Genomic DNA, 21683 nt, shown 5'->3' with positions numbered 1-21683 from the left:
TAATTAACTCAGTTTGAGGGAGAATGTGCTAACCAAGTTTGCCAAGAAGACTTTGAAAACGACAAAACACTACGAATCGGCAGGTGATTTCTGAAATACGTCACCGCCTATTGTTGTGTAGGTGTGTTGAGTTCCAAATTTGATTTGTAACCACGAACTTATTCCTTAGTCGTCTCGTCTCGTCTCGTCTCGTCCCGCAGACGTTTGTCGTGCTTGCGCTGTCATATGGACCACGACCCGAGCGGCAGCGAGCGGCAGTCGAGCAAAGTCGGGACAAGTCGGGACGGGGACAGGGACAGGGATAGGAATGGTGCGAATGCACTGCAAACTACGCAGACACCTGGTGTGAGGCGAGGCGAGGCGAGGCGAGGCGAGGCGAGGAAGCCCACATCGCTACCAGTGGGCCCTCCAGCACGACACTGCCACACCCCGCACAGGCCCTCCGCTGAACACCAGGGACAAGATGCGTCCTCCGCTAGTGTCGAAGGCTGCACGCGCCCAGCGAATGACAGGGGGTGCAACGAGCAGCAGTGCGTCTCACACACGCGGCGGTGCGCCCGCCAATTCGGCCGTCACTCTGCTGGGACACCGGGCGCGCCTCCCCGCGCCGTCCTCGAGGAACTGGCGGTTGCGGAAGGAAGCGCTTTCGTCAAATGCGGCCGAAAACTAACATTTTGTGTGTTGGGAGAAAAGCCGAACGCGAATTCTGCCGTGCTCCTACATTAGATGAGCGCCAACGGCCATACCATGATGAATACACCGGTTCTCGTCCGATCACCGAAGTTAAGCATCATCGGGCCCGGCTAGTACTTGGATGGGTGACCGCCTGGGAAACCCGGGTGCTGTTGGCTCCCTTCCTGTTTTTTTTTTTTTTTGTTATGTCGCCATCCCAAATTTCAAACTACCTTTCTGTTGTGACAAAGATGCTTCCTTAAGCCTTTTAAACTACTGTAATGGTACGAAAATGCAGTAATTAACTCAGTTTGAGGGAGAATGTGCTAACCAAGTTTGCCAAAAAGACTTTGAAAACGACAAAACAGTACGAATCGGCAGGTGATTTCTGAAATACGTCACCGCCTATTGTTGTGTAGGAGTGTAGAGTTCCAAATTTGATTTGTAACCACGAATTTATTCCTTAGTCGTCTCGTCTCGTCTCGTCTCGTCTCGTCCCGCAGACGTTTGTCGTGCTTGCGCTGTCATATGGACCACGACCCGAGCGGCAGCGAGCGGCAGTCGAGCAAAGTCGGGACAAGTCGGGACGGGGACAGGGACAGGGATAGGAATGGTGCGAATGCACTGCAAACTACGCAGACACCTGGTGTGAGGCGAGGCGAGGCGAGGCGAGGCGAGGCGAGGAAGCCCACATCGCTACCAGTGGGCCCTCCAGCACGACACTGCCACACCCCGCACAGGCCCTCCGCTGAACACCAGGGACAAGATGCGTCCTCCGCTAGTGTCGAAGGCTGCACGCGCCCAGCGAATGACAGGGGGTGCAACGAGCAGCAGTGCGTCTCACACACGCGGCGGTGCGCCCGCCAATTCGGCCGTCACTCTGCTGGGACGCCGGGCGCGCCTCCCCGCGCCGTCCTCGAGGAACTGGCGGTTGCGGAAGGAAGCGCTTTCGTCAAATGCGGCCGAAAACTAACATTTTGTGTGTTGGGAGAAAAGCCGAACGCGAATTCTGCCGTGCTCCTACATTAGATGAGCGCCAACGGCCATACCATGATGAATACACCGGTTCTCGTCCGATCACCGAAGTTAAGCATCATCGGGCCCGGCTAGTACTTGGATGGGTGACCGCCTGGGAAACCCGGGTGCTGTTGGCTCCCTTCCTTTTTTTTTTTTTTTTGTTATGTCGCCAGCCCAATTTTCAAACTACCTTTCTGTTGTGACAAAGATGCTTCCTTAAGCCTTTTAAACTACTGTAATGGAACGAAAATGCAGTAATTAACTCAGTTTGAGGGAGAATGTGCTAACCAAGTTTGCCAAGAAGACTTTGAAAACGACAAAACACTACGAATCGGCAGGTGATTTCTGAAATACGTCACCGCCTATTGTTGTGTAGGTGTGTTGAGTTCCAAATTTGATTTGTAACCACGAACTTATTCCTTAGTCGTCTCGTCTCGTCTCGTCCCGCAGACGTTTGTCGTGCTTGCGCTGTCATATGGACCACGACCCGAGCGGCAGCGAGCGGCAGTCGAGCAAAGTCGGGACAAGTCGGGACGGGGACAGGGACAGGGATAGGAATGGTGCGAATGCACTGCAAACTACGCAGACACCTGGTGTGAGGCGAGGCGAGGCGAGGCGAGGCGAGGCGAGGAAGCCCACATCGCTACCAGTGGGCCCTCCAGCACGACACTGCCACACCCCGCACAGGCCCTCCGCTGAACACCAGGGACAAGATGCGTCCTCCGCTAGTGTCGAAGGCTGCACGCGCCCAGCGAATGACAGGGGGTGCAACGAGCAGCAGTGCGTCTCACACACGCGGCGGTGCGCCCGCCAATTCGGCCGTCACTCTGCTGGGACGCCGGGCGCGCCTCCCCGCGCCGTCCTCGAGGAACTGGCGGTTGCGGAAGGAAGCGCTTTCGTCAAATGCGGCCGAAAACTAACATTTTGTGTGTTGGGAGAAAAGCCGAACGCGAATTCTGCCGTGCTCCTACATTAGATGAGCGCCAACGGCCATACCATGATGAATACACCGGTTCTCGTCCGATCACCGAAGTTAAGCATCATCGGGCCCGGCTAGTACTTGGATGGGTGACCGCCTGGGAAACCCGGGTGCTGTTGGCTCCCTTCCTGTTTTTTTTTTTTTTGTTATGTCGCCATCCCAAATTTCAAACTACCTTTCTGTTGTGACAAAGATGCTTCCTTAAGCCTTTTAAACTACTGTAATGGTACGAAAATGCAGTAATTAACTCTGTTTGAGGGAGAATGTGCTAACCAAGTTTGCCAAGAAGACTTTGAAAACGACAAAACACTACGAATCGGCAGGTGATTTCTGAAATACGTCACCGCCTATTGTTGTGTAGGTGTGTTGAGTTCCAAATTTGATTAGTAACCACGAACTTATTCCTTAGTCGTCTCGTCTCGTCTCGTCTCGTCCCGCAGACGTTTGTCGTGCTTGCGCTGTCATATGGACCACGACCCGAGCGGCAGCGAGCGGCAGTCGAGCAAAGTCGGGACAAGTCGGGACGGGGACAGGGACAGGGATAGGAATGGTGCGAATGCACTGCAAACTACGCAGACACCTGGTGTGAGGCGAGGCGAGGCGAGGCGAGGCGAGGCGAGGAAGCCCACATCGCTACCAGTGGGCCCTCCAGCACGACACTGCCACACCCCGCACAGGCCCTCCGCTGAACACCAGGGACAAGATGCGTCCTCCGCTAGTGTCGAAGGCTGCACGCGCCCAGCGAATGACAGGGGGTGCAACGAGCAGCAGTGCGTCTCACACACGCGGCGGTGCGCCCGCCAATTCGGCCGTCACTCTGCTGGGACGCCGGGCGCGCCTCCCCGCGCCGTCCTCGAGGAACTGGCGGTTGCGGAAGGAAGCGCTTTCGTCAAATGCGGCCGAAAACTAACATTTTGTGTGTTGGGAGAAAAGCCGAACGCGAATTCTGCCGTGCTCCTACATTAGATGAGCGCCAACGGCCATACCATGATGAATACACCGGTTCTCGTCCGATCACCGAAGTTAAGCATCATCGGGCCCGGCTAGTACTTGGATGGGTGACCGCCTGGGAAACCCGGGTGCTGTTGGCTCCCTTACTGTTTTTTTTTTGTTATGTCGCCAGCCCAATTTTCAAACTACCTTTCTGTTGTGACAAAGATGCTTCCTTAAGCCTTTTAAACTACTGTAATGGAACGAAAATGCAGTAATTAACTCAGTTTGAGGGAGAATGTGCTAACCAAGTTTGCCAAGAAGACTTTGAAAACGACAAAACACTACGAATCGGCAGGTGATTTCTGAAATACGTCACCGCCTATTGTTGTGTAGGTGTGTTGAGTTCCAAATTTGATTTGTAACCACGAACTTATTCCTTAGTCGTCTCGTCTCGTCTCGTCCCGCAGACGTTTGTCGTGCTTGCGCTGTCATATGGACCACGACCCGAGCGGCAGCGAGCGGCAGTCGAGCAAAGTCGGGACAAGTCGGGACGGGGACAGGGACAGGGATAGGAATGGTGCGAATGCACTGCAAACTACGCAGACACCTGGTGTGAGGCGAGGCGAGGCGAGGCGAGGCGAGGCGAGGAAGCCCACATCGCTACCAGTGGGCCCTCCAGCACGACACTGCCACACCCCGCACAGGCCCTCCGCTGAACACCAGGGACAAGATGCGTCCTCCGCTAGTGTCGAAGGCTGCACGCGCCCAGCGAATGACAGGGGGTGCAACGAGCAGCAGTGCGTCTCACACACGCGGCGGTGCGCCCGCCAATTCGGCCGTCACTCTGCTGGGACGCCGGGCGCGCCTCCCCGCGCCGTCCTCGAGGAACTGGCGGTTGCGGAAGGAAGCGCTTTCGTCAAATGCGGCCGAAAACTAACATTTTGTGTGTTGGGAGAAAAGCCGAACGCGAATTCTGCCGTGCTCCTACATTAGATGAGCGCCAACGGCCATACCATGATGAATACACCGGTTCTCGTCCGATCACCGAAGTTAAGCATCATCGGGCCCGGCTAGTACTTGGATGGGTGACCGCCTGGGAAACCCGGGTGCTGTTGGCTCCCTTCCTGTTTTTTTTTTTTTTGTTATGTCGCCATCCCAAATTTCAAACTACCTTTCTGTTGTGACAAAGATGCTTCCTTAAGCCTTTTAAACTACTGTAATGGTACGAAAATGCAGTAATTAACTCTGTTTGAGGGAGAATGTGCTAACCAAGTTTGCCAAGAAGACTTTGAAAACGACAAAACACTACGAATCGGCAGGTGATTTCTGAAATACGTCACCGCCTATTGTTGTGTAGGTGTGTTGAGTTCCAAATTTGATTAGTAACCACGAACTTATTCCTTAGTCGTCTCGTCTCGTCTCGTCTCGTCCCGCAGACGTTTGTCGTGCTTGCGCTGTCATATGGACCACGACCCGAGCGGCAGCGAGCGGCAGTCGAGCAAAGTCGGGACAAGTCGGGACGGGGACAGGGACAGGGATAGGAATGGTGCGAATGCACTGCAAACTACGCAGACACCTGGTGTGAGGCGAGGCGAGGCGAGGCGAGGCGAGGCGAGGAAGCCCACATCGCTACCAGTGGGCCCTCCAGCACGACACTGCCACACCCCGCACAGGCCCTCCGCTGAACACCAGGGACAAGATGCGTCCTCCGCTAGTGTCGAAGGCTGCACGCGCCCAGCGAATGACAGGGGGTGCAACGAGCAGCAGTGCGTCTCACAAACGCGGCGGTGCGCCCGCCAATTCGGCCGTCACTCTGCTGGGACGCCGGGCGCGCCTCCCCGCGCCGTCATCGAGGAACTGGCGGTTGCGGAAGGAAGCGCTTTCGTCAAATGCGGCCGAAAACTAACATTTTGTGTGTTGGGAGAAAAGCCGAACGCGAATTCTGCCGTGCTCCTACATTAGATGAGCGCCAACGGCCATACCATGATGAATACACCGGTTCTCGTCCGATCACCGAAGTTAAGCATCATCGGGCCCGGCTAGTACTTGGATGGGTGACCGCCTGGGAAACCCGGGTGCTGTTGGCTCCCTTCCTGTTTTTTTTTTTTTTGTTATGTCGCCATCCCAAATTTCAAACTACCTTTCTGTTGTGACAAAGATGCTTCCTTAAGCCTTTTAAACTACTGTAATGGTACGAAAATGCAGTAATTAACTCAGTTTGAGGGAGAATGTGCTAACCAAGTTTGCCAAAAAGACTTTGAAAACGACAAAACAGTACGAATCGGCAGGTGATTTCTTAAATACGTCACCGCCTATTGTTGTGTAGGAGTGTAGAGTTCCAAATTTGATTTGTAACCACGAATTTATTCCTTAGTCGTCTCGTCTCGTCTCGTCCCGCAGACGTTTGTCGTGCTTGCGCTGTCATATGGACCACGACCCGAGCGGCAGCGAGCGGCAGTCGAGCAAAGTCGGGACAAGTCGGGACGGGGACAGGGACAGGGACAGGAATGGTGCGAATGCACTGCAAACTACGCAGACACCTGGTGTGAGGCGAGGCGAGGCGAGGCGAGGCGAGGCGAGGAAGCCCACATCGCTACCAGTGGGCCCTCCAGCACGACACTGCCACACCCCGCACAGGCCTTCCGCTGAACACCAGGGACAAGATGCGTCCTCCGCTTGTGTCAAAGGCTGCACGCGCCCAGCGAATGACAGGGGGTGCAACGAGCAGCAGTGCGTCTCACACACGCGGCGGTGCGCCCGCCAATTCGGCCGTCACTCTGCTGGGACGCCGGGCGCGCCTTCCCGCGCCGTCCTCGAGGAACTGGCGGTTGCGGAAGGAAGCGCTTTCGTCAAATGCGGCCGAAAACTAACATTTTGTGTGTTGGGAGAAAAGCCGAACGAGAATTCTGCCGTGCTCCTACATTAGATGAGCGCCAACGGCCATACCATGATGAATACACCGGTTCTCGTCCGATCACCGAAGTTAAGCATCATCGGGCCCGTCTAGTACTTGGATGGGTGACCGCCTGGGAAACCCGGGTGCTGTTGGCTCCCTTCCTGTTTTTTTTTTTTTGTTATGTCGCCAGCCCAATTTTCAAACTACCTTTCTGTTGTGACAAAGATGCTTCCTTAAGCCTTTTAAACTACTGTAATGGTACGAAAATGCAGTAATTAACTCTGTTTGAGGGAGAATGTGCTAACCAAGTTTGCCAAGAAGACTTTGAAAACGACAAAACAGTACGAATCGGCAGATGATTTCTGAAATACGTCACCGCCTATTGTTGTGTAGGAGTGTAGAGTTCCAAATTTGATTTGTAACCACGAATTTATTCCTTAGTCGTCTCGTCTCGTCTCGTCCCGCAGACGTTTGTCGTGCTTGCGCTGTCATATGGACTACGACCCGAGCGGCAGCGAGCGGCAGTCGAGCAAAGTCGGGACAAGTCGGGACGGGGACAGGGACAGGGACAGGAATGGTGCGAATGCACTGCAAACTTACGCAGACACCTGGTGTGAGGCGAGGCGAGGCGAGGCGAGGCGAGGAAGCCCACATCGCTACCAGTGGGCCCTCCAGCACGACACTGCCACACCCCGCACAGGCCCTCCGCTGAACACCAGGGACAAGATGCGTCCTCCGCTAGTGTCGAAGGCTGCACGCGCCCAGCGAATGACAGGGGGTGCAACGAGCAGCAGTGCGTCTCACACAGCGGCGGTGCGCCCGCCAATTCGGCCGTCACTCTGCTGGGACGCCGGGCGCGCCTCCCCGCGCCGTCCTCGAGGAACTGGCGGTTGCGGAAGGAAGCGCTTTCGTCAAATGCGGCCGAAAACTAACATTTTGTGTGTTGGGAGAAAAGCCGAACGCGAATTCCGCCGTGCTCCTACATTACATGAGCGCCAACGGCCATACCATGATGAATACACCGGTTCTCGTCCGATCACCGAAGTTAAGCATCATCGGGCCCGGCTAGTACTTGGATGGGTGACCGCCTGGGAAACCCGGGTGCTGTTGGCTCCCTTACTGTTTTTTTTTTTGTTATGTCGCCAGCCCAATTTTCAAACTACCTTTCTGTTGTGACAAAGATGCTTCCTTAAGCCTTTTAAACTACTGTAATGGAACGAAAATGCAGTAATTAACTCAGTTTGAGGGAGAATGTGCTAACCAAGTTTGCCAAGAAGACTTTGAAAACGACAAAACACTACGAATCGGCAGGTGATTTCTGAAATACGTCACCGCCTATTGTTGTGTAGGTGTGTTGAGTTCCAAATTTGATTTGTAACCACGAACTTATTCCTTAGTCGTCTCGTCTCGTCTCGTCTCGTCCCGCAGACGTTTGTCGTGCTTGCGCTGTCATATGGACCACGACCCGAGCGGCAGCGAGCGGCAGTCGAGCAAAGTCGGGACAAGTCGGGACGGGGACAGGGACAGGGATAGGAATGGTGCGAATGCACTGCAAACTACGCAGACACCTGGTGTGAGGCGAGGCGAGGCGAGGCGAGGCGAGGCGAGGAAGCCCACATCGCTACCAGTGGGCCCTCCAGCACGACACTGCCACACAGCGCACAGGCCCTCCGCTGAACACCAGGGACAAGATGCGTCCTCCGCTAGTGTCGAAGGCTGCACGCGCCCAGCGAATGACAGGGGGTGCAACGAGCAGCAGTGCGTCTCACACACGCGGCGGTGCGCCCGCCAATTCGGCCGTCACTCTGCTGGGACGCCGGGCGCGCCTCCCCGCGCCGTCCTCGAGGAACTGGCGGTTGCGGAAGGAAGCGCTTTCGTCAAATGCGGCCGAAAACTAACATTTTGTGTGTTGGGAGAAAAGCCGAACGCGAATTCTGCCGTGCTCCTACATTAGATGAGCGCCAACGGCCATACCATGATGAATACACCGGTTCTTGTCCGATCACCGAAGTTAAGCATCATCGGGCCCGGCTAGTACTTGGATGGGTGACCGCCTGGGAAACCCGGGTGCTGTTGGCTCCCTTCCTGTTTTTTTTTTTTGTTATGTCGCCATCCCAAATTTCAAACTACCTTTCTGTTGTGACAAAGATGCTTCCTTAAGCCTTTTAAACTACTGTAATGGTACGAAAATGCAGTAATTAACTCAGTTTGAGGGAGAATGTGCTAACCAAGTTTGCCAAGAAGACTTTGAAAACGACAAAACAGTACGAATCGGCAGATGATTTCTGAAATACGTCACCGCCTATTGTTGTGTAGGAGTGTAGAGTTCCAAATTTGATTTGTAACCACGAATTTATTCCTTAGTCGTCTCGTCTCGTCTCGTCCCGCAGACGTTTGTCGTGCTTGCGCTGTCATATGGACTACGACCCGAGCGGCAGCGAGCGGCAGTCGAGCAAAGTCGGGACAAGTCGGGACGGGGACAGGGACAGGGATAGGAATGGTGCGAATGCACTGCAAACTTACGCAGACACCTGGTGTGAGGCGAGGCGAGGCGAGGCGAGGCGAGGAAGCCCACATCGCTACCAGTGGGCCCTCCAGCACGACACTGCCACACCCCGCACAGGCCCTCCGCTGAACACCAGGGACAAGATGCGTCCTCCGCTAGTGTCGAAGGCTGCACGCGCCCAGCGAATGACAGGGGGTGCAACGAGCAGCAGTGCGTCTCACACACGCGGCGGTGCGCCCGCCAATTCGGCCGTCACTCTGCTGGGACGCCGGGCGCGCCTCCCCGCGCCGTCCTCGAGGAACTGGCGGTTGCGGAAGGAAGCGCTTTCGTCAAATGCGGCCGAAAACTAACATTTTGTGTGTTGGGAGAAAAGCCGAACGCGAATTCTGCCGTGCTCCTACATTAGATGAGCGCCAACGGCCATACCATGATGAATACACCGGTTCTCGTCCGATCACCGAAGTTAAGCATCATCGGGCGCGGCTAGTACTTGGATGGGTGACCGCCTGGGAAACCCGGGTGCTGTTGGCTCCCTTCCTGTTTTTTTTTTGTTATGTCGCCAGCCCAATTTTCAAACTACCTTTCTGTTGTGACAAAGATGCTTCCTTAAGCCTTTTAAACTACTGTAATGGAACGAAAATGCAGTAATTAACTCAGTTTGAGGCAGAATGTGCTAACCAAGTTTGCCAAGAAGACTTTGAAAACGACAAAACACTACGAATCGGCAGGTGATTTCTGAAATACGTCACCGCCTATTGTTGTGTAGGAGTGTAGAGTTCCAAATTTGATTTGTAACCACGAATTTATTCCTTAGTCGTCTCGTCTCGTCTCGTCTCGTCTCGTCCCGCAGACGTTTGTCGTGCTTGCGCTGTCATATGGACCACGACCCGAGCGGCAGCGAGCGGCAGTCGAGCAAAGTCGGGACAAGTCGGGACGGGGACAGGGACAGGGACAGGAATGGTGCGAATGCACTGCAAACTACGCAGACACCTGGTGTGAGGCGAGGCGAGGCGAGGCGAGGCGAGGCGAGGAAGCCCACATCGCTACCAGTGGGCCCTCCAGCACGACACTGCCACACCCCGCACAGGCCTTCCGCTGAACACCAGGGACAAGATGCGTCCTCCGCTTGTGTCAAAGGCTGCACGCGCCCAGCGAATGACAGGGGGTGCAACGAGCAGCAGTGCGTCTCACACACGCGGCGGTGCGCCCGCCAATTCGGCCGTCACTCTGCTGGGACGCCGGGCGCGTCTTCCCGCGCCGTCCTCGAGGAACTGGCGGTTGCGGAAGGAAGCGCTTTCGTCAAATGCGGCCGAAAACTAACATTTTGTGTGTTGGGAGAAAAGCCGAACGAGAATTCTGCCGTGCTCCTACATTAGATGAGCGCCAACGGCCATACCATGATGAATACACCGGTTCTCGTCCGATCACCGAAGTTAAGCATCATCGGGCCCGTCTAGTACTTGATGGGTGACCGCCTGGGAAACCCGGGTGCTGTTGGCTCCCTTCCTGTTTTTTTTTTTTGTTATGTCGCCAGCCCAATTTTCAAACTACCTTTCTGTTGTGACAAAGATGCTTCCTTAAGCCTTTTAAACTACTGTAATGGTACGAAAATGCAGTAATTAACTCTGTTTGAGGGAGAATGTGCTAACCAAGTTTGCCAAGAAGACTTTGAAAACGACAAAACAGTACGAATCGGCAGATGATTTCTGAAATACGTCACCGCCTATTGTTGTGTAGGAGTGTAGAGTTCCAAATTTGATTTGTAACCACGAATTTATTCCTTAGTCGTCTCGTCTCGTCTCGTCCCGCAGACGTTTGTCGTGCTTACGCTGTCATATGGACTACGACCCGAGCGGCAGCGAGCGGCAGTCGAGCAAAGTCGGGACAAGTCGGGACGGGGACAGGGACAGGGATAGGAATGGTGCGAATGCACTGCAAACTTACGCAGACACCTGGTGTGAGGCGAGGCGAGGCGAGGCGAGGCGAGGAAGCCCACATCGCTACCAGTGGGCCCTCCAGCACGACACTGCCACACCCCGCACAGGCCTTCCGCTGAACACCAGGGACAAGATGCGTCCTCCGCTTGTGTCAAAGGCTGCACGCGCCCAGCGAATGACAGGGGGTGCAACGAGCAGCAGTGCGTCTCACACACGCGGCGGTGCGCCCGCCAATTCGGCCGTCACTCTGCTGGGACGCCGGGCGCGCCTTCCCGCGCCGTCCTCGAGGAACTGGCGGTTGCGGAAGGAAGCGCTTTCGTCAAATGCGGCCGAAAACTAACATTTTGTGTGTTGGGAGAAAAGCCGAACGAGAATTCTGCCGTGCTCCTACATTAGATGAGCGCCAACGGCCATACCATGATGAATACACCGGTTCTCGTCCGATCACCGAAGTTAAGCATCATCGGGCCCGTCTAGTACTTGATGGGTGACCGCCTGGGAAACCCGGGTGCTGTTGGCTCCCTTCCTGTTTTTTTTTTTTTTGTTATGTCGCCAGCCCAATTTTCAAACTACCTTTCTGTTGTGACAAAGATGCTTCCTTAAGCCTTTTAAACTACTGTAATGGTACGAAAATGCAGTAATTAACTCTGTTTGAGGGAGAATGTGCTAACCAAGTTTGCCAAGAAGACTTTGAAAACGACAAAACAGTACGAATCGGCAGATGATTTCTGAAATACGTCACCGCCTATTGTTGTGTAGGAGTGTAGAGTTCCAAATTTGATTTGTAACCACGAATTTATTCCTTAGTCGTCTCGTCTCGTCTCGTCCCGCAGACGTTTGTCGTGCTTACGCTGTCATATGGACTACGACCCGAGCGGCAGCGAGCGGCAGTCGAGCAAAGTCGGGACAAGTCGGGACGGGGACAGGGACAGGGATAGGAATGGTGCGAATGCACTGCAAACTTACGCAGACACCTGGTGTGAGGCGAGGCGAGGCGAGGCGAGGCGAGGAAGCCCACATCGCTACCAGTGGGCCCTCCAGCACGACACTGCCACACCCCGCACAGGCCCTCCGCTGAACACCCGGGACAAGATGCGTCCTCCGCTAGTGTCGAAGGCTGCACGCGCCCAGCGAATGACAGGGGGTGCAACGAGCAGCAGTGCGTCTCACACACGCGGCGGTGCGCCCGCCAATTCGGCCGTCACTCTGCTGGGACGCCGGGCGCGCCTCCCCGCGCCGTCCTCGAGGAACTGGCGGTTGCGGAAGGAAGCGCTTTCGTCAAATGCGGCCGAAAACTAACATTTTGTGTGTTGGGAGAAAAGCCGAACGCGAATTCTGCCGTGCTCCTACATTAGATGAGCGCCAACGGCCATACCATGATGAATACACCGGTTCTCGTCCGATCACCGAAGTTAAGCATCATCGGGCCCGGCTAGTACTTGGATGGGTGACCGCCTGGGAAACCCGGGTGCTGTTGGCTCCCTTACTGTTTTTTTTTTTGTTATGTCGCCAGCCCAATTTTCAAACTACCTTTCTGTTGTGACAAAGATGCTTCCTTAAGCCTTTTAAACTACTGTAATGGAACGAAAATGCAGTAATTAACTCAGTTTGAGGGAGAATGTGCTAACCAAGTTTGCCAAGAAGACTTTGAAAACGACAAAACACTACGAATCGGCAGGTGATTTCTGAAATACGTCACCGCCTATTGTTGTGTAGGTGTGTTGAGTTCCAAATTTGATTTGTAACCACGAACTTATTCCTTAGTCGTCTCGTCTCGTCTCGTCTCGTCCCGCAGACGTTTGTCGTGCTTGCGCTGTCATATGGACCACGACCCGAGCGGCAGCGAGCGGCAGTCGAGCAAAGTCGGGACAAGTCGGGACGGGGACAGGGACAGGGATAGGAATGGTGCGAATGCACTGCAAACTACGCAGACACCTGGTGTGAGGCGAGGCGAGGCGAGGCGAGGCGAGGCGAGGAAGCCCACATCGCTACCAGTGGGCCCTCCAGCACGACACTGCCACACCCCGCACAGGCCCTCCGCTGAACACCAGGGACAAGATGCGTCCTCCGCTAGTGTCGAAGGCTGCACGCGCCCAGCGAATGACAGGGGGTGCAACGAGCAGCAGTGCGTCTCACACACGCGGCGGTGCGCCCGCCAATTCGGCCGTCACTCTGCTGGGACGCCGGGCGCGCCTCCCCGCGCCGTCCTCGAGGAACTGGCGGTTGCGGAAGGAAGCGCTTTCGTCAAATGCGGCCGAAAACTAACATTTTGTGTGTTGGGAGAAAAGCCGAACGCGAATTCTGCCGTGCTCCTACATTAGATGAGCGCCAACGGCCATACCATGATGAATACACCGGTTCTCGTCCGATCACCGAAGTTAAGCATCATCGGGCCCGGCTAGTACTTGGATGGGTGACCGCCTGGGAAACCCGGGTGCTGTTGGCTCCCTTACTGTTTTTTTTTTGTTATGTCGCCAGCCCAATTTTCAAACTACCTTTCTGTTGTGACAAAGATGCTTCCTTAAGCCTTTTAAACTACTGTAATGGAACGAAAATGCAGTAATTAACTCAGTTTGAGGGAGAATGTGCTAACCAAGTTTGCCAAGAAGACTTTGAAAACGACAAAACACTACGAATCGGCAGGTGATTTCTGAAATACGTCACCGCCTATTGTTGTGTAGGTGTGTTGAGTTCCAAATTTGATTTGTAACCACGAACTTATTCCTTAGTCGTCTCGTCTCGTCTCGTCTCGTCCCGCAGACGTTTGTCGTGCTTGCGCTGTCATATGGACCACGACCCGAGCGGCAGCGAGCGGCAGTCGAGCAAAGTCGGGACAAGTCGGGACGGGGACAGGGACAGGGATAGGAATGGTGCGAATGCACTGCAAACTACGCAGACACCTGGTGTGAGGCGAGGCGAGGCGAGGCGAGGCGAGGCGAGGAAGCCCACATCGCTACCAGTGGGCCCTCCAGCACGACACTGCCACACCCCGCACAGGCCTTCCGCTGAACACCAGGGACAAGATGCGTCCTCCGCTTGTGTCAAAGGCTGCACGCGCCCAGCGAATGACAGGGGGTGCAACGAGCAGCAGTGCGTCTCACACACGCGGCGGTGCGCCCGCCAATTCGGCCGTCACTCTGCTGGGACGCCGGGCGCGCCTTCCCGCGCCGTCCTCGAGGAACTGGCGGTTGCGGAAGGAAGCGCTTTCGTCAAATGCGGCCGAAAACTAACATTTTGTGTGTTGGGAGAAAAGCCGAACGAGAATTCTGCCGTGCTCCTACATTAGATGAGCGCCAACGGCCATACCATGATGAATACACCGGTTCTCGTCCGATCACCGAAGTTAAGCATCATCGGGCCCGTCTAGTACTTGATGGGTGACCGCCTGGGAAACCCGGGTGCTGTTGGCTCCCTTCCTGTTTTTTTTTTTTGTTATGTCGCCAGCCCAATTTTCAAACTACCTTTCTGTTGTGACAAAGATGCTTCCTTAAGCCTTTTAAACTACTGTAATGGTACGAAAATGCAGTAATTAACTCTGTTTGAGGGAGAATGTGCTAACCAAGTTTGCCAAGAAGACTTTGAAAACGACAAAACAGTACGAATCGGCAGATGATTTCTGAAATACGTCACCGCCTATTGTTGTGTAGGAGTGTAGAGTTCCAAATTTGATTTGTAACCACGAATTTATTCCTTAGTCGTCTCGTCTCGTCTCGTCCCGCAGACGTTTGTCGTGCTTACGCTGTCATATGGACTACGACCCGAGCGGCAGCGAGCGGCAGTCGAGCAAAGTCGGGACAAGTCGGGACGGGGACAGGGACAGGGATAGGAATGGTGCGAATGCACTGCAAACTTACGCAGACACCTGGTGTGAGGCGAGGCGAGGCGAGGCGAGGCGAGGAAGCCCACATCGCTACCAGTGGGCCCTCCAGCACGACACTGCCACACCCCGCACAGGCCTTCCGCTGAACACCAGGGACAAGATGCGTCCTCCGCTTGTGTCAAAGGCTGCACGCGCCCAGCGAATGACAGGGGGTGCAACGAGCAGCAGTGCGTCTCACACACGCGGCGGTGCGCCCGCCAATTCGGCCGTCACTCTGCTGGGACGCCGGGCGCGCCTTCCCGCGCCGTCCTCGAGGAACTGGCGGTTGCGGAAGGAAGCGCTTTCGTCAAATGCGGCCGAAAACTAACATTTTGTGTGTTGGGAGAAAAGCCGAACGAGAATTCTGCCGTGCTCCTACATTAGATGAGCGCCAACGGCCATACCATGATGAATACACCGGTTCTCGTCCGATCACCGAAGTTAAGCATCATCGGGCCCGTCTAGTACTTGATGGGTGACCGCCTGGGAAACCCGGGTGCTGTTGGCTCCCTTCCTGTTTTTTTTTTTTTGTTATGTCGCCAGCCCAATTTTCAAACTACCTTTCTGTTGTGACAAAGATGCTTCCTTAAGCCTTTTAAACTACTGTAATGGTACGAAAATGCAGTAATTAACTCTGTTTGAGGGAGAATGTGCTAACCAAGTTTGCCAAGAAGACTTTGAAAACGACAAAACAGTACGAATCGGCAGATGATTTCTGAAATACGTCACCGCCTATTGTTGTGTAGGAGTGTAGAGTTCCAAATTTGATTTGTAACCACGAATTTATTCCTTAGTCGTCTCGTCTCGTCTCGTCCCGCAGACGTTTGTCGTGCTTACGCTGTCATATGGACTACGACCCGAGCGGCAGCGAGCGGCAGTCGAGCAAAGTCGGGACAAGTCGGGACGGGGACAGGGACAGGGATAGGAATGGTGCGAATGCACTGCAAACTTACGCAGACACCTGGTGTGAGGCGAGGCGAGGCGAGGCGAGGCGAGGAAGCCCACATCGCTACCAGTGGGCCCTCCAGCACGACACTGCCACACCCCGCACAGGCCCTCCGCTGAACACCCGGGACAAGATGCGTCCTCCGCTAGTGTCGAAGGCTGCACGCGCCCAGCGAATGACAGGGGGTGCAACGAGCAGCAGTGCGTCTCACACACGCGGCGGTGCGCCCGCCAATTCGGCCGTCACTCTGCTGGGACGCCGGGCGCGCCTCCCCGCGCCGTCCTCGAGGAACTGGCGGTTGCGGAAGGAAGCGCTTTCGTCAAATGCGGCCGAAAACTAACATTTTGTGTGTTGGGAGAAAAGCCGAACGCGAATTCTGCCGTGCTCCTACATTAGATGAGCGCCAACGGCCATACCATGATGAATACACCGGTTCTCGTCCGATCACCGAAGTTAAGCATCATCGGGCCCGGCTAGTACTTGGATGGGTGACCGCCTGGGAAACCCGGGTGCTGTTGGCTCCCTTACTGTTTTTTTTTTTGTTATGTCGCCAGCCCAATTTTCAAACTACCTTTCTGTTGTGACAAAGATGCTTCCTTAAGCCTTTTAAACTACTGTAATGGAACGAAAATGCAGTAATTAACTCAGTTTGAGGGAGAATGTGCTAACCAAGTTTGCCAAGAAGACTTTGAAAACGACAAAACACTACGAATCGGCAGGTGATTTCTGAAATACGTCACCGCCTATTGTTGTGTAGGTGTGTTGAGTTCCAAATTTGATTTGTAACCACGAACTTATTCCTTAGTCGTCTCGTCTCGTCTCGTCTCGTCCCGCAGACGTTTGTCGTGCTTGCGCTGTCATATGGACCACGACCCGAGCGGCAGCGAGCGGCAGTCGAGCAAAGTCGGGACAAGTCGGGACGGGGACAGGGACAGGGATAGGAATGGTGCGAATGCACTGCAAACTACGCAGACACCTGGTGTGAGGCGAGGCGAGGCGAGGCGAGGCGAGGCGAGGAAGCCCACATCGCTACCAGTGGGCCCTCCAGCACGACACTGCCACACCCCGCACAGGCCCTCCGCTGAACACCAGGGACAAGATGCGTCCTCCGCTAGTGTCGAAGGCTGCACGCGCCCAGCGAATGACAGGGGGTGCAACGAGCAGCAGTGCGTCTCACACACGCGGCGGTGCGCCCGCCAATTCGGCCGTCACTCTGCTGGGACGCCGGGCGCGCCTCCCCGCGCCGTCCTCGAGGAACTGGCGGTTGCGGAAGGAAGCGCTTTCGTCAAATGCGGCCGAAAACTAACATTTTGTGTGTTGGGAGAAAAGCCGAACGCGAATTCTGCCGTGCTCCTACATTAGATGAGCGCCAACGGCCATACCATGATGAATACACCGGTTCTCGTCCGATCACCGAAGTTAAGCATCATCGGGCCCGGCTAGTACTTGGATGGGTGACCGCCTGGGAAACCCGGGTGCTGTTGGCTCCCTTACTGTTTTTTTTTTGTTATGTCGCCAGCCCAATTTTCAAACTACCTTTCTGTTGTGACAAAGATGCTTCCTTAAGCCTTTTAAACTACTGTAATGGAACGAAAATGCAGTAATTAACTCAGTTTGAGGGAGAATGTGCTAACCAAGTTTGCCAAGAAGACTTTGAAAACGACAAAACACTACGAATCGGCAGGTGATTTCTGAAATACGTCACCGCCTATTGTTGTGTAGGTGTGTTGAGTTCCAAATTTGATTTGTAACCACGAACTTATTCCTTAGTCGTCTCGTCTCGTCTCGTCTCGTCCCGCAGACGTTTGTCGTGCTTGCGCTGTCATATGGACCACGACCCGAGCGGCAGCGAGCGGCAGTCGAGCAAAGTCGGGACAAGTCGGGACGGGGACAGGGACAGGGATAGGAATGGTGCGAATGCACTGCAAACTACGCAGACACCTGGTGTGAGGCGAGGCGAGGCGAGGCGAGGCGAGGCGAGGAAGCCCACATCGCTACCAGTGGGCCCTCCAGCACGACACTGCCACACCCCGCACAGGCCCTCCGCTGAACACCAGGGACAAGATGCGTCCTCCGCTAGTGTCGAAGGCTGCACGCGCCCAGCGAATGACAGGGGGTGCAACGAGCAGCAGTGCGTCTCACACACGCGGCGGTGCGCCCGCCAATTCGGCCGTCACTCTGCTGGGACGCCGGGCGCGCCTCCCCGCGCCGTCCTCGAGGAACTGGCGGTTGCGGAAGGAAGCGCTTTCGTCAAATGCGGCCGAAAACTAACATTTTGTGTGTTGGGAGAAAAGCCGAACGCGAATTCTGCCGTGCTCCTACATTAGATGAGCGCCAACGGCCATACCATGATGAATACACCGGTTCTCGTCCGATCACCGAAGTTAAGCATCATCGGGCCCGGCTAGTACTTGGATGGGTGACCGCCTGGGAAACCCGGGTGCTGTTGGCTCCCTTCCTGTTTTTTTTTTTTTTTGTTATGTCGCCATCCCAAATTTCAAACTACCTTTCTGTTGTGACAAAGATGCTTCCTTAAGCCTTTTAAACTACTGTAATGGTACGAAAATGCAGTAATTAACTCAGTTTGAGGGAGAATGTGCTAACCAAGTTTGCCAAAAAGACTTTGAAAACGACAAAACAGTACGAATCGGCAGGTGATTTCTGAAATACGTCACCGCCTATTGTTGTGTAGGAGTGTAGAGTTCCAAATTTGATTTGTAACCACGAATTTATTCCTTAGTCGTCTCGTCTCGTCTCGTCCCGCAGACGTTTGTCGTGCTTGCGCTGTCATATGGACTACGACCCGAGCGGCAGCGAGCGGCAGTCGAGCAAAGTCGGGACAAGTCGGGACGGGGACAGGGACAGGGATAGGAATGGTGCGAATGCACTGCAAACTTACGCAGACACCTGGTGTGAGGCGAGGCGAGGCGAGGCGAGGCGAGGAAGCCCACATCGCTACCAGTGGGCCCTCCAGCACGACACTGCCACACCCCGCACAGGCCCTCCGCTGAACACCAGGGACAAGATGCGTCCTCCGCTAGTGTCGAAGGCTGCACGCGCCCAGCGAATGACAGGGGGTGCAACGAGCAGCAGTGCGTCTCACACACGCGGCGGTGCGCCCGCCAATTCGGCCGTCACTCTGCTGGGACGCCGGGCGCGCCTCCCCGCGCCGTCCTCGAGGAACTGGCGGTTGCGGAAGGAAGCGCTTTCGTCAAATGCGGCCGAAAACTAACATTTTGTGTGTTGGGAGAAAAGCCGAACGCGAATTCTGCCGTGCTCCTACATTAGATGAGCGCCAACGGCCATACCATGATGAATACACCGGTTCTCGTCCGATCACCGAAGTTAAGCATCATCGGGCCCGGCTAGTACTTGGATGGGTGACCGCCTGGGAAACCCGGGTGCTGTTGGCTCCCTTACTGTTTTTTTTTTTGTTATGTCGCCAGCCCAATTTTCAAACTACCTTTCTGTTGTGACAAAGATGCTTCCTTAAGCCTTTTAAACTACTGTAATGGAACGAAAATGCAGTAATTAACTCAGTTTGAGGGAGAATGTGCTAACCAAGTTTGCCAAGAAGACTTTGAAAACGACAAAACACTACGAATCGGCAGGTGATTTCTGAAATACGTCACCGCCTATTGTTGTGTAGGTGTGTTGAGTTCCAAATTTGATTTGTAACCACGAACTTATTCCTTAGTCGTCTCGTCTCGTCTCGTCTCGTCCCGCAGACGTTTGTCGTGCTTGCGCTGTCATATGGACCACGACCCGAGCGGCAGCGAGCGGCAGTCGAGCAAAGTCGGGACAAGTCGGGACGGGGACAGGGACAGGGATAGGAATGGTGCGAATGCACTGCAAACTACGCAGACACCTGGTGTGAGGCGAGGCGAGGCGAGGCGAGGCGAGGCGAGGAAGCCCACATCGCTACCAGTGGGCCCTCCAGCACGACACTGCCACACCCCGCACAGGCCCTCCGCTGAACACCAGGGACAAGATGCGTCCTCCGCTAGTGTCGAAGGCTGCACGCGCCCAGCGAATGACAGGGGGTGCAACGAGCAGCAGTGCGTCTCACACACGCGGCGGTGCGCCCGCCAATTCGGCCGTCACTCTGCTGGGACGCCGGGCGCGCCTCCCCGCGCCGTCCTCGAGGAACTGGCGGTTGCGGAAGGAAGCGCTTTCGTCAAATGCGGCCGAAAACTAACATTTTGTGTGTTGGGAGAAAAGCCGAACGCGAATTCTGCCGTGCTCCTACATTAGATGAGCGCCAACGGCCATACCATGATGAATACACCGGTTCTCGTCCGATCACCGAAGTTAAGCATCATCGGGCCCGGCTAGTACTTGGATGGGTGACCGCCTGGGAAACCCGGGTGCTGTTGGCTCCCTTACTGTTTTTTTTTTGTTATGTCGCCAGCCCAATTTTCAAACTACCTTTCTGTTGTGACAAAGATGCTTCCTTAAGCCTTTTAAACTACTGTAATGGAACGAAAATGCAGTAATTAACTCAGTTTGAGGGAGAATGTGCTAACCAAGTTTGCCAAGAAGACTTTGAAAACGACAAAACACTACGAATCGGCAGGTGATTTCTGAAATACGTCACCGCCTATTGTTGTGTAGGTGTGTTGAGTTCCAAATTTGATTTGTAACCACGAACTTATTCCTTAGTCGTCTCGTCTCGTCTCGTCTCGTCCCGCAGACGTTTGTCGTGCTTGCGCTGTCATATGGACCACGACCCGAGCGGCAGCGAGCGGCAGTCGAGCAAAGTCGGGACAAGTCGGGACGGGGACAGGGACAGGGATAGGAATGGTGCGAATGCACTGCAAACTACGCAGACACCTGGTGTGAGGCGAGGCGAGGCGAGGCGAGGCGAGGCGAGGAAGCCCACATCGCTACCAGTGGGCCCTCCAGCACGACACTGCCACACCCCGCACAGGCCCTCCGCTGAACACCAGGGACAAGATGCGTCCTCCGCTAGTGTCGAAGGCTGCACGCGCCCAGCGAATGACAGGGGGTGCAACGAGCAGCAGTGCGTCTCACACACGCGGCGGTGCGCCCGCCAATTCGGCCGTCACTCTGCTGGGACGCCGGGCGCGCCTCCCCGCGCCGTCCTCGAGGAACTGGCGGTTGCGGAAGGAAGCGCTTTCGTCAAATGCGGCCGAAAACTAACATTTTGTGTGTTGGGAGAAAAGCCGAACGCGAATTCTGCCGTGCTCCTACATTAGATGAGCGCCAACGGCCATACCATGATGAATACACCGGTTCTCGTCCGATCACCGAAGTTAAGCATCATCGGGCCCGGCTAGTACTTGGATGGGTGACCGCCTGGGAAACCCGGGTGCTGTTGGCTCCCTTCCTGTTTTTTTTTTTTTTTGTTATGTCGCCATCCCAAATTTCAAACTACCTTTCTGTTGTGACAAAGATGCTTCCTTAAGCCTTTTAAACTACTGTAATGGTACGAAAATGCAGTAATTAACTCAGTTTGAGGGAGAATGTGCTAACCAAGTTTGCCAAAAAGACTTTGAAAACGACAAAACAGTACGAATCGGCAGGTGATTTCTGAAATACGTCACCGCCTATTGTTGTGTAGGAGTGTAGAGTTCCAAATTTGATTTGTAACCACGAATTTATTCCTTAGTCGTCTCGTCTCGTCTCGTCCCGCAGACGTTTGTCGTGCTTGCGCTGTCATATGGACTACGACCCGAGCGGCAGCGAGCGGCAGTCGAGCAAAGTCGGGACAAGTCGGGACGGGGACAGGGACAGGGATAGGAATGGTGCGAATGCACTGCAAACTTACGCAGACACCTGGTGTGAGGCGAGGCGAGGCGAGGCGAGGCGAGGAAGCCCACATCGCTACCAGTGGGCCCTCCAGCACGACACTGCCACACCCCGCACAGGCCCTCCGCTGAACACCAGGGACAAGATGCGTCCTCCGCTAGTGTCG

At 54.9% G+C, this 21683-nt stretch overlaps 22 non-coding genes across 22 annotated transcripts; all 22 read left to right on the top strand.

Moving 5' to 3' along the window:
• Nucleotides 1-732: 732 nt before the first annotated feature.
• Nucleotides 733-851, top strand: LOC126088639 (5S ribosomal RNA). The gene has a single exon (XR_007520000.1). It is a non-coding gene; the product is annotated as a 5S ribosomal RNA (ribosomal RNA).
• An 856-nt stretch (nucleotides 852-1707) lies between these two features.
• On the top strand, nucleotides 1708-1826 carry LOC126088637 (5S ribosomal RNA). The gene has a single exon (XR_007519998.1). It is a non-coding gene; the product is annotated as a 5S ribosomal RNA (ribosomal RNA).
• An 845-nt stretch (nucleotides 1827-2671) lies between these two features.
• Nucleotides 2672-2790, top strand: LOC126088636 (5S ribosomal RNA). The gene has a single exon (XR_007519997.1). It is a non-coding gene; the product is annotated as a 5S ribosomal RNA (ribosomal RNA).
• Nucleotides 2791-3640: 850 nt separating this feature from the next.
• LOC126088635 (5S ribosomal RNA) lies at nucleotides 3641-3759 on the top strand. Its single transcript, XR_007519996.1, has one exon. It is a non-coding gene; the product is annotated as a 5S ribosomal RNA (ribosomal RNA).
• Nucleotides 3760-4600: 841 nt separating this feature from the next.
• Nucleotides 4601-4719, top strand: LOC126088634 (5S ribosomal RNA). The gene has a single exon (XR_007519995.1). It is a non-coding gene; the product is annotated as a 5S ribosomal RNA (ribosomal RNA).
• Nucleotides 4720-5569: 850 nt separating this feature from the next.
• LOC126088633 (5S ribosomal RNA) lies at nucleotides 5570-5688 on the top strand. Its single transcript, XR_007519994.1, has one exon. It is a non-coding gene; the product is annotated as a 5S ribosomal RNA (ribosomal RNA).
• Nucleotides 5689-6533: 845 nt separating this feature from the next.
• On the top strand, nucleotides 6534-6652 carry LOC126089090 (5S ribosomal RNA). The gene has a single exon (XR_007520432.1). It is a non-coding gene; the product is annotated as a 5S ribosomal RNA (ribosomal RNA).
• An 839-nt stretch (nucleotides 6653-7491) lies between these two features.
• Nucleotides 7492-7610, top strand: LOC126088631 (5S ribosomal RNA). The gene has a single exon (XR_007519993.1). It is a non-coding gene; the product is annotated as a 5S ribosomal RNA (ribosomal RNA).
• Nucleotides 7611-8457: 847 nt separating this feature from the next.
• Nucleotides 8458-8576, top strand: LOC126089199 (5S ribosomal RNA). The gene has a single exon (XR_007520535.1). It is a non-coding gene; the product is annotated as a 5S ribosomal RNA (ribosomal RNA).
• Nucleotides 8577-9415: 839 nt separating this feature from the next.
• Nucleotides 9416-9534, top strand: LOC126089369 (5S ribosomal RNA). Its single transcript, XR_007520697.1, has one exon. It is a non-coding gene; the product is annotated as a 5S ribosomal RNA (ribosomal RNA).
• An 851-nt stretch (nucleotides 9535-10385) lies between these two features.
• Nucleotides 10386-10503, top strand: LOC126089411 (5S ribosomal RNA). The gene has a single exon (XR_007520738.1). It is a non-coding gene; the product is annotated as a 5S ribosomal RNA (ribosomal RNA).
• An 839-nt stretch (nucleotides 10504-11342) lies between these two features.
• On the top strand, nucleotides 11343-11460 carry LOC126089410 (5S ribosomal RNA). Its single transcript, XR_007520737.1, has one exon. It is a non-coding gene; the product is annotated as a 5S ribosomal RNA (ribosomal RNA).
• An 841-nt stretch (nucleotides 11461-12301) lies between these two features.
• LOC126088630 (5S ribosomal RNA) lies at nucleotides 12302-12420 on the top strand. Its single transcript, XR_007519992.1, has one exon. It is a non-coding gene; the product is annotated as a 5S ribosomal RNA (ribosomal RNA).
• An 847-nt stretch (nucleotides 12421-13267) lies between these two features.
• On the top strand, nucleotides 13268-13386 carry LOC126088629 (5S ribosomal RNA). The gene has a single exon (XR_007519991.1). It is a non-coding gene; the product is annotated as a 5S ribosomal RNA (ribosomal RNA).
• Nucleotides 13387-14232: 846 nt separating this feature from the next.
• LOC126089409 (5S ribosomal RNA) lies at nucleotides 14233-14350 on the top strand. The gene has a single exon (XR_007520736.1). It is a non-coding gene; the product is annotated as a 5S ribosomal RNA (ribosomal RNA).
• Nucleotides 14351-15189: 839 nt separating this feature from the next.
• On the top strand, nucleotides 15190-15307 carry LOC126089408 (5S ribosomal RNA). Its single transcript, XR_007520735.1, has one exon. It is a non-coding gene; the product is annotated as a 5S ribosomal RNA (ribosomal RNA).
• An 840-nt stretch (nucleotides 15308-16147) lies between these two features.
• Nucleotides 16148-16266, top strand: LOC126088628 (5S ribosomal RNA). Its single transcript, XR_007519990.1, has one exon. It is a non-coding gene; the product is annotated as a 5S ribosomal RNA (ribosomal RNA).
• Nucleotides 16267-17113: 847 nt separating this feature from the next.
• LOC126088627 (5S ribosomal RNA) lies at nucleotides 17114-17232 on the top strand. The gene has a single exon (XR_007519989.1). It is a non-coding gene; the product is annotated as a 5S ribosomal RNA (ribosomal RNA).
• An 846-nt stretch (nucleotides 17233-18078) lies between these two features.
• On the top strand, nucleotides 18079-18197 carry LOC126088625 (5S ribosomal RNA). Its single transcript, XR_007519987.1, has one exon. It is a non-coding gene; the product is annotated as a 5S ribosomal RNA (ribosomal RNA).
• An 842-nt stretch (nucleotides 18198-19039) lies between these two features.
• LOC126088624 (5S ribosomal RNA) lies at nucleotides 19040-19158 on the top strand. The gene has a single exon (XR_007519986.1). It is a non-coding gene; the product is annotated as a 5S ribosomal RNA (ribosomal RNA).
• An 847-nt stretch (nucleotides 19159-20005) lies between these two features.
• On the top strand, nucleotides 20006-20124 carry LOC126088623 (5S ribosomal RNA). The gene has a single exon (XR_007519985.1). It is a non-coding gene; the product is annotated as a 5S ribosomal RNA (ribosomal RNA).
• An 846-nt stretch (nucleotides 20125-20970) lies between these two features.
• LOC126088622 (5S ribosomal RNA) lies at nucleotides 20971-21089 on the top strand. Its single transcript, XR_007519984.1, has one exon. It is a non-coding gene; the product is annotated as a 5S ribosomal RNA (ribosomal RNA).
• Nucleotides 21090-21683: the final 594 nt, after the last annotated feature.

The sequence above is a fragment of the Schistocerca cancellata genome, chromosome 6 (assembly GCF_023864275.1).
Source record: "Schistocerca cancellata isolate TAMUIC-IGC-003103 chromosome 6, iqSchCanc2.1, whole genome shotgun sequence".
In the NCBI taxonomy this organism is placed as follows: Eukaryota; Metazoa; Arthropoda; class Insecta; order Orthoptera; family Acrididae; genus Schistocerca; species Schistocerca cancellata.
Note: the sequence above shows the minus strand (reverse complement) of the source record. Positions and strands in the feature narration are given on the sequence as shown.